Genomic DNA, 12,904 nt, shown 5'->3' on the forward strand with positions numbered 1-12,904 from the left:
TCGTACAAAAAGTATTGAATTTAACAGTTCTTATTTAAGATTGAAGTCACTTCCGATATGGCTGGAGATTCTTTGAATTGCTTCAAAATAAATGTTTCTCACTGCCAACGGTGTATGTACACTTGGGTTCCAGAAATGTTTTCTTAATCTTACTGTCAGGTCGTTTGAACATTTTTTGCTCTTTTGCATTTGTGTACCGAGATAAACTATTTATTTGTTTTAAATTGGGGCATTCAGAGCCGCTCTTTGGTGCCAAAGATATCAATGGAAAGGCAAAGGCCTACTCATGTGTTACATAAAATTACTCGACAATTGATGTCTTTTACAAAACAAATATCCATTCCATAATTCCACCCACAGAATCTTGTCCTGTATGTCCCGAGATTTACAATATTATATAGGCATAGCTGCTCACAGGGGTTATGGTCTGCTTCGGTGATAAAGTAAGATCTGCATCCACCAGTAAGTTATGACAGAATCACTGGTTAAGGTGCACTGTACCTTCGTGTTGTATATCAAGATCTCAAGCACAGACAAGGCTAGCAAATTAATATAGTTTCCAATATACTTTGCAATTCAGCAGAAAATAAGGGCTGTTTTAGTGGATGGCAGTATTCCCTTCCTCCGATTTTCTTATAAAAAGAGCCTATAAATTGATTTTTAAATTATGGAATTTAAATAAAAACATTCTAGTCAAGCTCCCTCGCTTAAATACAGGTCAGTGGTGACTCTTGTCCAATATGTTGATTACTCTCAGTCCCCTGGCTGTGGGGATACCAAAATAAGCAGGTTTTCAAAAGTCCCAGTCCCTAAAGCAGATGCAGCAAGGACAGCCGATTGCAAAAATTAAACTACAACTGATTTGGGTTTCCCGTTGATTGGTAAAAGAAATCAACATGGATGCTATCTACGGGGGCTAGATATCGCAAAATCTAGGCCTGGCTAATCCATTAGGCCCCTTGACACCACTCTTATGTCACCTGATGTAAAATTTGCACGGGTAGTTCCAGGAGCAGAAAGCAAAGGGTCAATACAAATCCTATGTCTTTTGTCGCAGTTCCCATTCGCTATGCTTCTCATACAGGGTCAGCAACAAAATGGGGGCTGATGAGGCCCCTAAGTGGAGAGATGTGCTGGTAACTGCAACCACTGGCCCTCCCCTAGCCTACCCCCCGCTGGAAATGGATAGGAATGACTTCCCTTCTGCGCCCCAGTGAACATCCTGGCTGCACCCTAAGACCACGAAATGATAAAATAGCCATCTAGCCCGACGTCAACCACTAGAAACATTAACAAATCCATCAAGGTGCTGATCCCACAACCATAAAATAATAAACTGGCATCTGAACCAACTTTCCAAACTACCATGTTTCAAGGGATCTTGAAGGCGCGCTTATTTGATGAAACTTTCAGGGCCCACCTAACCATCGTTGAGATCATCTCTCTAAGGGCCATCCAGCATAGACTAAAAAAGGTGGTTTCTTTGGCCAGTCCTCAATCGCTAGCAATCCCAACAATCCGTTTTCTCGAATGTTTGCATGTTTCTTGGTGTCAGCTGGGGCTTGGAGATCCACTTTTACCCCTTTAAGAAGTGACCAGGCGGCTCCAAAACTTCCAGACTCACTAGTTGATGATCTTCTCTGTCTCCAAGCCTATTTTATTTTTGTATTTAATGCAATTTTATATAGCGCAGACTTTACTCAAAGGTGTCAGAGCACTTCACAATAGAACCAAGACCGTTTACATGAGGAAATTGACATATTTACACGTTACAAATACAGATGAGATAGATGAAAAAGTCAAATAAAACAATAGATGGCAGTCACACAAAAATCAAAAACACAATAGAATTCGGATCGTACATGCACAGAATACATATTGACAACATTGTAGGAACTTCCTTGAAGGGCATGAAAAGGGATGCATTAATTGTGGAAGTTTCTTTTTAGAAGAGAAGAGATTTGAGGTCAACTTTGAAAGTCCGGGTAGAGGTGGTGGTACGGAGTAGTGGAGTAAGCGAGTTCCAGATTCTGACCGCATTGCCTGAGAAGGATTGAGCCATCACTTTTTCCCTTTTGAAGGTGGGGGGCGCAAGCAGTAATATTTTCGCATTACGTGAAGGTCTAGAGCCTCCAGAGATTTTAAGTTTATTTGCCAGGTATCTAGGGGAGGAAGTGTGCAGGGCTTTGTGGGTGATACAGGCAAGCTATTGACTGAACTTGCTTCAATGGGAAGCCATCGAAGAGAAAAAAGTATTGGTGTGATGTGGTCACTTCTTTTGGCCCCAATGAAGAAAAACAAGTCGCTGAGTGGAGTACGGATTTGAGAGGGGAAAGGTGAGATTCGGGTAGGCCAGCAAGCAGAGAATTGCAATAGTCCAATCTAGAGAAAACCAAAGACTGGACCAAGGTTTTTAGGTCTTGCTCCGGAGGAAACGTTGAATCCCCCAGAGAAGGCGCAGTTGGTAACGTGCATTCTTTGCAATGGAATTGATGTGTGAGTGTAGATTGAGCTTTTTGTCAAGAATGACACCAAGGTATTTAGTGCGATCGACAATGATAGGTTTGTTTTTTCAGTAAGTTCAGGTGATTCATCCAAGATTGAACAGGAGAGGGGATAGTGAGGTAGAGAGGAGGAGGAATTCAGTTTTGGAAGGATTCAGAATGAGTTGTTGAGCTAACATCCAGTTTTAAATAGAGTTGAGAGTATAGTTGAGGATTGAGATGTTGTGTAAGGAAGACACCTTAAGATAGATTTGGGTGTCATCAGCATAGAGATGATAAAGTATCCCAGATTTCCTTAAGAGATTACCCAATGGTTCCAAGTAAAGATTGAAAAGAGTGGGTGCGAGTATAGATCCTTGAGGGACGCCTTGACCTACCGCCATTAAAGACGAAAAGCTATTTGCAATTTTAATCACTTAAGATCTGTCCGAGAGGAATGAAGCAAACCATTTAAGCACTGTGCCTTTCAAGCCCATTTTCTGTTTTAAAGTGTTTAGGAGAGTTTTGTGATTAACAGTGTCAAAGGCTGCAGAAAGGTCAAGAAGAATCAGAAGACAATACTCCCCTGAGTCCAGTACACGCAGGGCATCGTCGATCACTTGCAGCAGGGTTGTTTCAGTGCTGCAGTCTTGCATGAAACCAGATTGAAATTTGTCGGACAAGTTGTTGTCCATAATATGTAGGGAAAGTTGTTTCGCTACACATCTTTCTGTGATTTTCGCAAGAAAAGGGAGGTTGGTGATGGGGCGGAAGTTGTTGAGGTTGTTTGCATCAGCAGAGGTTTTTTTTTAGAAGTGGGGTAACCTGTCCTTTTTTAAAGGCAACAGGAAGGGAGCCTTAGCTGAGGAAGAGGTTAATCAGACTGGTCCAATAGGAAAGAGTATGGGTGTAGAATTAAATGGCGATGTCACTCGGGATGGGGTCGGAAGAATGATTAGAGGGTTTTGTTTCAAGAATGCATATGAGGAGGGCATCTTCAGAGATGATGTCAAAGTGCTGCCAAGTGACTAAGGATTTGCGCTCCTCTAGGAGGGTGGGATGAATGACCTGATCCACCAGTGAGTTCACTTTTTCATAAAAGAATAAAGCGAATTCTGCTGCTTTATTTGGAGGATCGTCAGGCTTGAAGGTTGAGGGAGAGACATTTGAATTTTTGATGAGGTCAAATAGTTTTTTGGTCTACAACTTCACCCACCCTACTGTGCTTTCAAGCGCTGCAACAAGGCTGGAAGCAACTTAGGAGTACTCAACAAAGTAACTCTATAATATTATTAATAACTTTCAGTAAGCTATGGACATCCATATCAGTGGCGTAACAAAAGCCCTCGCAGCCCTAGCAGTGCACTGTGCACTGGTGGTGGCTGAGACCTTCTGACTGGGTCCAGAGCGTGGGGAGAAGCCTCTGTGTACTTTGCAGGGGAGAGGGGCTCACGTTTCGGTATATCCCTGATCCATGTGGGATGTTTCTTGAGATGTTCTTTTGCAGCCTTCCATACGATACATCTACCAGAACTGCAATATGATGTTCAGGCTATCAAAGTGGGGCAAGGATCCAAGACTTTCTTACCCGATACAAATGCACTGTACGGCATGTCCTCATGGGAAACGCCTCATTCTGACCATCAAACACAACTAGAACATTAAAATCTTCTGACAACTGGTAAAACTCTAACCTCTTTCTCGTGCATCTGCTACACACTGAGGGCAGATGAAGCCTGTCAGTGGATGCTGCGTGCACTTATCAGCGGCTTTGGTCTCGGGCGAGCACTAAGCCAGCAGGAACATGAAAGGTCGGTCCGAGACCTGCGTGTGGCCTCACTAGTGCGCACTGCTGTCACGTCAATGAAAACAGCGCTAATGACTGTGATCATCACATTATGTGCACTTAATTTGAATCACCCTCCTCCGATTTTGTGAAAGTGGTCCTTAGACTCCTGGCCGTGATAATGCTGCCGCGAGGAGAACGGCTATCTTTGCCCAGCCGTGAGGGGAACGGCCAACATTGCCCCTACTGCCATCAGCCTGCCGTGAGGGGAACGGCCATCATTGCCATTATCGATTCCAGCCTGCCATGAGGGGAATGGCTGGCGCTGGACTACAATTCTCGGCCTCCCACAGCACGGGACGCGTGATAACGCTGCCGTGAAGAGAACGGCTATCTTTGCCCAGCTGTGAGGGGAACGGCCAACATTGCCCCTACTGCCATCAGCCTGCTGTGAGGGGAACGGCCATCATTGCCATTATCGATTCCAGCCTGCTATGAGGGGAACGGCCGGCACTAGACTACAATTCCCAGCAGCCCCACAGGCAGCACCTCCTCTGACGCGGTCTTCCGCGCCCGGAGGTGCGATAAGAGCGCCACCGGCCTCCTGCAGTGCGGGATGCGCTCGGGCGTGCCAGGGCCATGCCAGGCCAAGGGCGGGCCCGTCTGCGTCCGTCAGAGGCCGAAGGAGGCCGGGCTGGGCCACACCACTGAAAATTACTAATCCATGGTTTTGGAGTTCCCTGGTACTGGCCATTTAAGGAAAAGGTATTTAAATGTTGTCATATTTGATAATTGATATTGACACTAACATTGACATTAGCTGTAGACTAAATAATATGAAAATGAGCAGGCCGAGATGTGGAAATGGGCAAGGGGTCATGGAGACCTTGGACGCTTTTTTACTCAGGGCTGAGTTCGCACTCATTTATGAAATAGAGCTCACTGAGCCCAGACTGTCCCTGGAACCCCAATACCCTCACAATCGACTCACTCCCACTGCCCCCGAGCCACAATCTAATGCAGAATTGAATTCATTGCATATCAGCTCGCTGCATGCAACAGTCTCGGATTTAGAAGTTAGCAATGCTTCAAATGTTCTTAATGCATCTAATGTCTCTGATATTGTTGATGTAATTGACAATCCTGTCAAATCCAGTGTGTCAAACGTGGTGACGCGGGGTCAGAAAGCGAAATCCACACAGGGAAATAGCCAGGCACCTCCGGCTAAGAAAAGGAAAGGGCAGGCCTCTAAAAAACAAAATTACCTCTTGCCTAAACCATTGGGGCGTAGGAGCAAACCAGTCGATAAAGAATGCAACCCGGGGCCTACCCCAAACCCAAAAGAAACAACATCTAAGGGGGTTCTTCAAGACAGTGAAGACTTTTGGAAAAAACAGGAGCTATCCATGTCAGTTTTATTAGAACCATTATTGCAAAAGCTAATTGGAATTGAAGAGAGATTAAGTAAACTGGAAAAGACAGAGACTAATAGCACCTATCCACCCTTGCATGTTCATCCGCTAAAGAGAGTAGATGCCATTCCCCCTATTAATGCTTCTAAGAGCACTGCAGTGAGAGGAGCTGTGTACCCCCCTGATTTACAAAGCCCCAGGGTAACATGCACCTTGAAAAATGGTATTGATATTACACAACAGACAAAGTTCTGTCTACCAAGCAAGGTCTGAATACGCATGTATCTGGTAGCGCCTGCACTGATAAGCCTAGATGTACCCAGGGTGGGAGATCCCAGCTCACAAACATAATAGAAGGTCAGACCCGTGATCAAAGACACCTTGGTGGCCCCCATACTAATCTACACTTACCTGCAGAAGCAACTCCATATACCCTGGTATTAGCAAATGTCCCTCCATTATTGCCCGGTGAGTCAGAACACTGGTCAACGTTGAAGAATATATTGTTGCACTTTTTAAATAAGAGGACAGGGATAACCAATAACGTGCTATTTTCTGAATTTAAGATGGTGCGTCGAATTGGGTGGGTGGGCAATTCCACCAAGAACCTTCCAGGAGATTTTATAGTTTTATCATTCAGAACCCCAGGTCTGGTTAAGATGATACTAAACACACTGAGAGGGGGACCAGGAGCATGGGTTAAAGAATAGGTCCTGTACCAACGCTCCTAAGTTAGCTATTCAAACAACAAGGTAACAGTTCCTATAGCGGGCAGTCCCAGTAAGGTATACTGCCTAAAGGGTGGAGAAAAAGTGGTCGAGGAGGTTCGTGGTGATGTCTGAGATGTAGGCCAGATACTCCTGGGTGGTGTTCCAAGTGCCCTCACACACCCTAGCGGGTGCAAAGCATCATCATAGGGCGTTGCTCCTCGTGGGGGTGGCGCTGCAGTCCCTCACGGGCCCTTCAAGAGGGCTCTCTGTCCGAGATCTTTTTGTTGGAGTAGCCGTAGTTGTGCGTGCGGGTGTGTGGGGATAGTGGGTGATGTGGTGAGACTAAAAAGACCCTCAGGTACCCCAAACGGTTTATTAGTGAGTCCGTAGGGTCTGGTTAAAATCTAACGGGGAGTGGTGCCTGAATAGCACTCTAAAAAGTAGGGGAAAGGTAGATAGTTCTGCTACTCTCAACCCGTGTGTGAAAAAATTAGAGTGAGAGTGAGAACGTGAGGTGGGAGGTCAACATGTTTCGCGCTGCCCGTAGTCCCTAATGGATCCGTAGCGCTTCGTCAGGACCAAAAGTGAGAAATTATAACAAATTACTGAGATATACGAGCAAATGTATCCTATAGTCCCATCTTAGAGGGAACACGTATTGTTCGTGTCCCAAGGAGCGAACCTAAAGGGAAAGGGGGGAAAAAAACAAGGAGACAAAAAGAGGCAGAATAAGGTGGTCAGCAACGTATCCAGAGTGCGTAATACAAGTCCCCGGTGTAGAAGCGAACCGGTGCGGAGATATACTCGGATAGTGGTTGTGCCACATGCCAGAGAAAGGGGGGGGAGGGAGGGAAGGTGTAAAAATAAGCCCTCAATTGGGCAGGTGCAAGAGAGACTCGTAGCTCTATCAACTTTATGGATGTCTTGATCATGCACGTCCGTTTGGTGGAGAACATGTGAATGATGGACAGCTCAGGGCTTCGCAAAGCTATGGTCATGCAAGGTTTGTGAGGGAATATTGAACACAGCTGTTAAAATTGTGTATTGAGACCGACTAATGTCAAGTTACACTGGGTGTTAACGACATGCCGAAAGTTCTACCGTAGATAGTGGCGAAGATGGACGAGTGGGCCCAAAAAATATTTTTAAACAATATTTAGTGACCAAGTGCAGACTACATTATAGTGCTAAAAACATGTGGAGCTGGTGGGAACCGGTAAACCTACCCAATATTAAGTGGATCCAGGCTGTACCGGATAGAGATCAGCTGGGGTCAACTTCAAAAGGATGTAAAACGATTTGACAAGGAGAAGATTTACCCCTATACTAAGGAAGACTATGTCTTTCAAACTACTGAAACATCGGACGATGCCAGTAGTAATCATTCATCAGGATCCAATTCCTCCAATAGCAATTCGAGCTACGAGAACAGGAAATCTAGGTACCGTGGAGGTTACAGACATACATCTCAACCTCCCCCGCTATTCCAAGGCTTCCCGGGTCTCCCATACCAACCACCCTTATATCAGGGACCCTGGATGGGCCCACAACCTGTGTGGAACCCCCACCTAGGTCCTAACCCACCGTTGCCTCAATACCACCAATTTGAGAACCCACCTTTTCTAAACAGAGGGAGGGGCAGAGGAAGAGGCAGAAGAAGAACAAGGAACGTACATTGGAAAGACCAAGAACAGATGATCCTGAGGAGCAAAACATCCAAACCCTCGTAGTCAACCTGTCCACCAAAATTTTGACAGTGGACGAACAGAGACTCCTGGATAAAGGCCTTGGTTTCGTTCCCACCCCCAGAGAAGACGACTTCAGACTTCACCAGGAACTCCATCAATTCTTCAGGAAGATCCGCCTTAAAGCATTCTTCGAAGGGAAACCGGAAACACCCACGGTAGGGACTGGACTCAAGAACAAATCTAAGTTCACCCCGACCTCGGCCATGACACCCAACGAAGTTCTCACCTTTGAACAAGCGGTCCTGAAAGATGTCGCCGATACGACCCCTAACCACCACTTTGATAACCTCTCCAAAGAAGAACGACTAATCCTTACCAAATTCACAGATGACCAGACCATCATTCTCAAACCTGCTGACAAGGGTGGGGCCATCGTCATCTTGGATAGAGGAATCTATGAAGCAGAATGCGAACGCCAACTCTCGGATATGCGATACTACCAACCTATCAACGTGGACCCCACGAAACGCCTGGTGACCAAAATACAGAACATGACCACCGAAGCCGAAGCAGAAGATTGGATTTCACATGATGAAGCAGTATTTCTTAACCAAACCAATCCACGGACACCATTCTTCTACTGCCTCCCTAAAATCCATAAGGGTATCAACCCCCCCCCCCCCGGGCCGCCCTATTGTGTCAGGGATCAACTCTGTATTAGAACCACTAAGCAAATTCTGCGATTTCTTCTTACGACCACTCGTGGAAAAAACTCCTACCTACTTGAGAGACACCATGGAAGTTCTTAATCTGATACAACAGTTCAGTTCCCCTGACACGATTGATCTTCTAGTTACCCTAGATGTAGTAGCATTATATACTAACATACCCCAGGACGACACTTTGATGGTCCTGGAAGATGCTCTACACAGTCTTGATCCATGGCCATTTGTCACTCCCATACCTTTCATCTGCGAATGTGCCCAACTCGCACTCAAAGAAAACTTTTTTGAGTTCAATAACAAACTTTACCATCAAACACAGGGCACTTGCATGGGGAGCACATTTGCGCCGAGCCTGTCCTGTCTCTATATGGCCAAACTGGAGGAAGACAAAATCCAAAATCCATCTAACCCCTTCCAAGATAACATCCTTCTGTGGCGCCGATACATCGACGACATTCTTATCTTCTGGAGGGGGAGTACAGATGATTGTGCAGCGTTCTTTGCCTGGATGAACACGATTAACTCTTTCCTCTAATTCACAGGTACCCACTCTCACGAGTCGATTCCCTTCCTGGACCTCTCTATATCCCTGAAAGATGGCTGTTTACTCACAACGAACTATAGAAAACCAACTGATAGGAACAGTCTCCTACTTTATCAGAGCCACCATCCGAAAGCATTGAGGGACAATCTCCCTGTGGGACAGTTCCTAAGACTGAGAAGGAATTGCAATACCCTCACTGAGTTCGAAGCTCAAGCGGCCATCCTCAAAAAGAACCTTATTACCAGGAAATACCCTACCAACATAATTAAAACAGCACATAAAAGGGCTAGGAACAACCATCGTGATGCGCTCCTGGAAACCAAGGCCAAATCAGAGAACACGGCACTAACGTGCGTGACGTCTTTCACCCCTCTCTCTAACAACATTCAGAGGATAGTGAGACGACACTGGAAAATACTAAAAACGGGGTCTTTTGACCCTGGTCCTTCCCCCCTGTTTGCATTTAAACGCACTCAGAACTTAAGAGACATTCTAGTACATACCCGCCCTAGAAAGAATATGAAACCACGAGAAACTCTTTGGGCTCTACCTCCAGTTGTAGGCCATTTCCCATGTGGCTCCTGCACCGCCTGTCCCCAAACCAAACCTATGAAAGAGTTGGACCTAGGACTACCCAGACCTTGGCAATTGAGACGCCACACTAACTGCAATACTAAAAACTGCATTTACCTTATCACCTGCCCTTGCGGACTCCGATACATAGGCATGACTACTAGACCTGTCAAAACCCGCATTGGGGAACATAAGAGTACAATACGGTGCAAGAAAACACAGACCAGACTGCAGAACCATTTCCTGGAACACAACCATTCTCCTGACAGTCTTAATTGGACTGTGATTGATCACAATCCTTCTTGGACACCAACCAATCTGTTCAAAACTGAACAACGTTGGGTCTTCAGACTCCGTTCTGATGTCACTGGTCTCAACGACGACATCCCATGGAGTTCCCTTAATCCATAACATCCGGTAGAACATCCCCATCATGTTCTCCACTGCATACTTGACACCATCTTCTGATATGACCAAGATGCTACCCTTGTTTCCAGCCTCAGGACCGACACTGCGGGTCCCTCACAGTTTGTATGCAGACAATTGCAGTAATTTTGTGGACCCCTTATAGTTTATGTACAGACACTTGCAGTAAACATTACCAGTTTACCTTGAGTCTCTTGTACCTAACATTAAAAGATACATACCCATCTAGTGAGTTCCACACACCATACCAGAACCTGACACTACGAAAACTCTTCACGAGTGCAGACCCTTACAATATATGTGCATACACCTATAGTGAACAGTTCCAACTCACCAATGACCACTTTCTCTGAGCACACTATGATACCAACATACCTCGCTGGCATTACGAGATTCAAACCCAGCCCCTGTGTTTGACCAAACACGATTAGAAAACCTGTCGACACACACGTTAACATGGGCACGGACCCATTCCATCATAGCCGACGCTTATACCATCTAGGCTAGTGGGGGTATAAGGACATTACTTTTCCGTCCGACACCCAGGGACCGTTACATTTGTCTTTACTATACGAACCACCCCTACAATACCCCTCCATGAGTCTCCTCAGCCCCGTGACACGGAGACATCCACACTATGACACCTCTCAGTGTGGTGCGGACCTTTCCAACATGGCCGCCATCCGCAGGGCCATGAATATTGAGTCCCTCCTTAGTCTCTAACACACACACAGCTGACCCACATCCGGGACGAACATCCAATCAACTCCTGGTATATATTGATCCTCCACACCGCTTCAACTACCGGCGATCCTGGAGGCACGTAGGTTTTCCGAATAGTTTACCCGGGGCTTAAGTAAGTACATGTCGCTATTTTTTGACTTACTTCTTTGTGAAATAACGATTACATTTGCTCTGCTATCGGCAGTTTAACTGTTGTGTTTGTTTCCTCCTCTCGAAGTATGAGCTCTTCATAAACGCTGGTTGTCTCTTTCTAGCTGGTGCCCCCGCCCCAGCTGATCTCTATCCGGTACAGCCTGGACCCACTTAATATTGGGTAGGTTTACCGGTTCCCACCAGCTCCACATGTTTTTAGCACTATAATGTAGTCTGCACTTGGTCACTAAATATTGTTTAAAAATATTTTTTGGGCCCACTCGTCCATCTTCGCCACTATCTATGGTCGAACTTTCGGCATGTCGTTAACACCCAGTGTAACTTGACATTAGTCGGTCTCAATACACAATTTTAACAGCTGTGTTCAATATTCCCTCACAAACCTTGCATGACCATAGCATTGCGAAGCCCTGAGCTGTCCATCATTCACATGTTCTCCACCAAACGGACGTGCATGATCAAGACATCCATAAAGTTGATAGAGCTACGAGTCTCTCTTGCACCTGCCCAATTGAGGGCTTATTTTTACACCTTCCCTCCCTCCCCCCCCTTTCTCTGGCATGTGGCACAACCACTATCCGAGTATATCTCCGCACCGGTTCGCTTCTACACCGGGGACTTGTATTACGCACTCTGGATACGTTGCTGACCACCTTATTCTGCCTCTTTTTGTCTCCTTGTTTTTTTCCCCCCTTTCCCTTTAGGTTCGCTCCTTGGGACACGAACAATACGTGTTCCCTCTAAGATGGGACTATAGGATACATTTGCTCCTATATCTCAGTAATTTGTTATGATTTCTCACTTTTGGTCCTGACGAAGCGCTACGGATCCATTAGGGACCACGGGCAGCGCGAAACATGTTGACCACCCACCTCACGTTCTCACTCTCACTCTAATTTTTTCACACACGGGTTGAGAGTAGCAGAACTATCTACCTTTCCCCTACTTTTTAGAGTGCTATTCAGGCACCACTCCCCGTTAGATTTTAACCAGACCCTACGGACTCACTAATAAACCGTTTGGGGTACCTGAGGGTCTTTTTAGTCTCACCACATCACCCACTATCCCCACACACCCGCACGCACAACTACGGCTACTCCAACAAAAAGATCTCCGACAGAGAGCCCTCTTGAAGGGCCCGTGAGGGACTGCAGCGCCACCCCCACGAGGAGCAACGCCCTATGATGATGCTTTGCACCCGCAAGGGTGTGCGAGGGCACTTGCAACACCACCCAGGAGTATCTGGCCTACATCTCAGACATCACCACGAACCTCCTCGACCACTTTTTCTCCACCCTTTAGGCAGTATACCTTACTGGGACTGCCCGCTATAGGAACTGTTACCTTGTTGTTTGAATAAGATGATACTAGACAGAACGGACAACTGGTCTGTAGATACAAGGGGAATATCCCTTCTACCCTTGGGGTTCTTTTACCAACCGCCCAGACCCCCATGGAAAATTGTATAGGAAGAGAGGTTTATTCGGGCAAACGAGCATCCTCTGCAACCTGTCTGGTATCTCCCAAATCATTTTGAGGCACTGAGTGGGCTTGCAGACATAGATTGACAAACGCCCGATCAGAAAAATGTAGGGAATTTGGACATTCACCTGAATGATTTAGAGAAGGCCCAAGATTCAGCTGAAAGTGTTGTCGCCTC

Source organism: Triturus cristatus, chromosome 10, assembly GCF_964204655.1.
Source record: "Triturus cristatus chromosome 10, aTriCri1.1, whole genome shotgun sequence".
Lineage (NCBI taxonomy): Eukaryota > Metazoa > Chordata > Amphibia > Caudata > Salamandridae > Triturus > Triturus cristatus.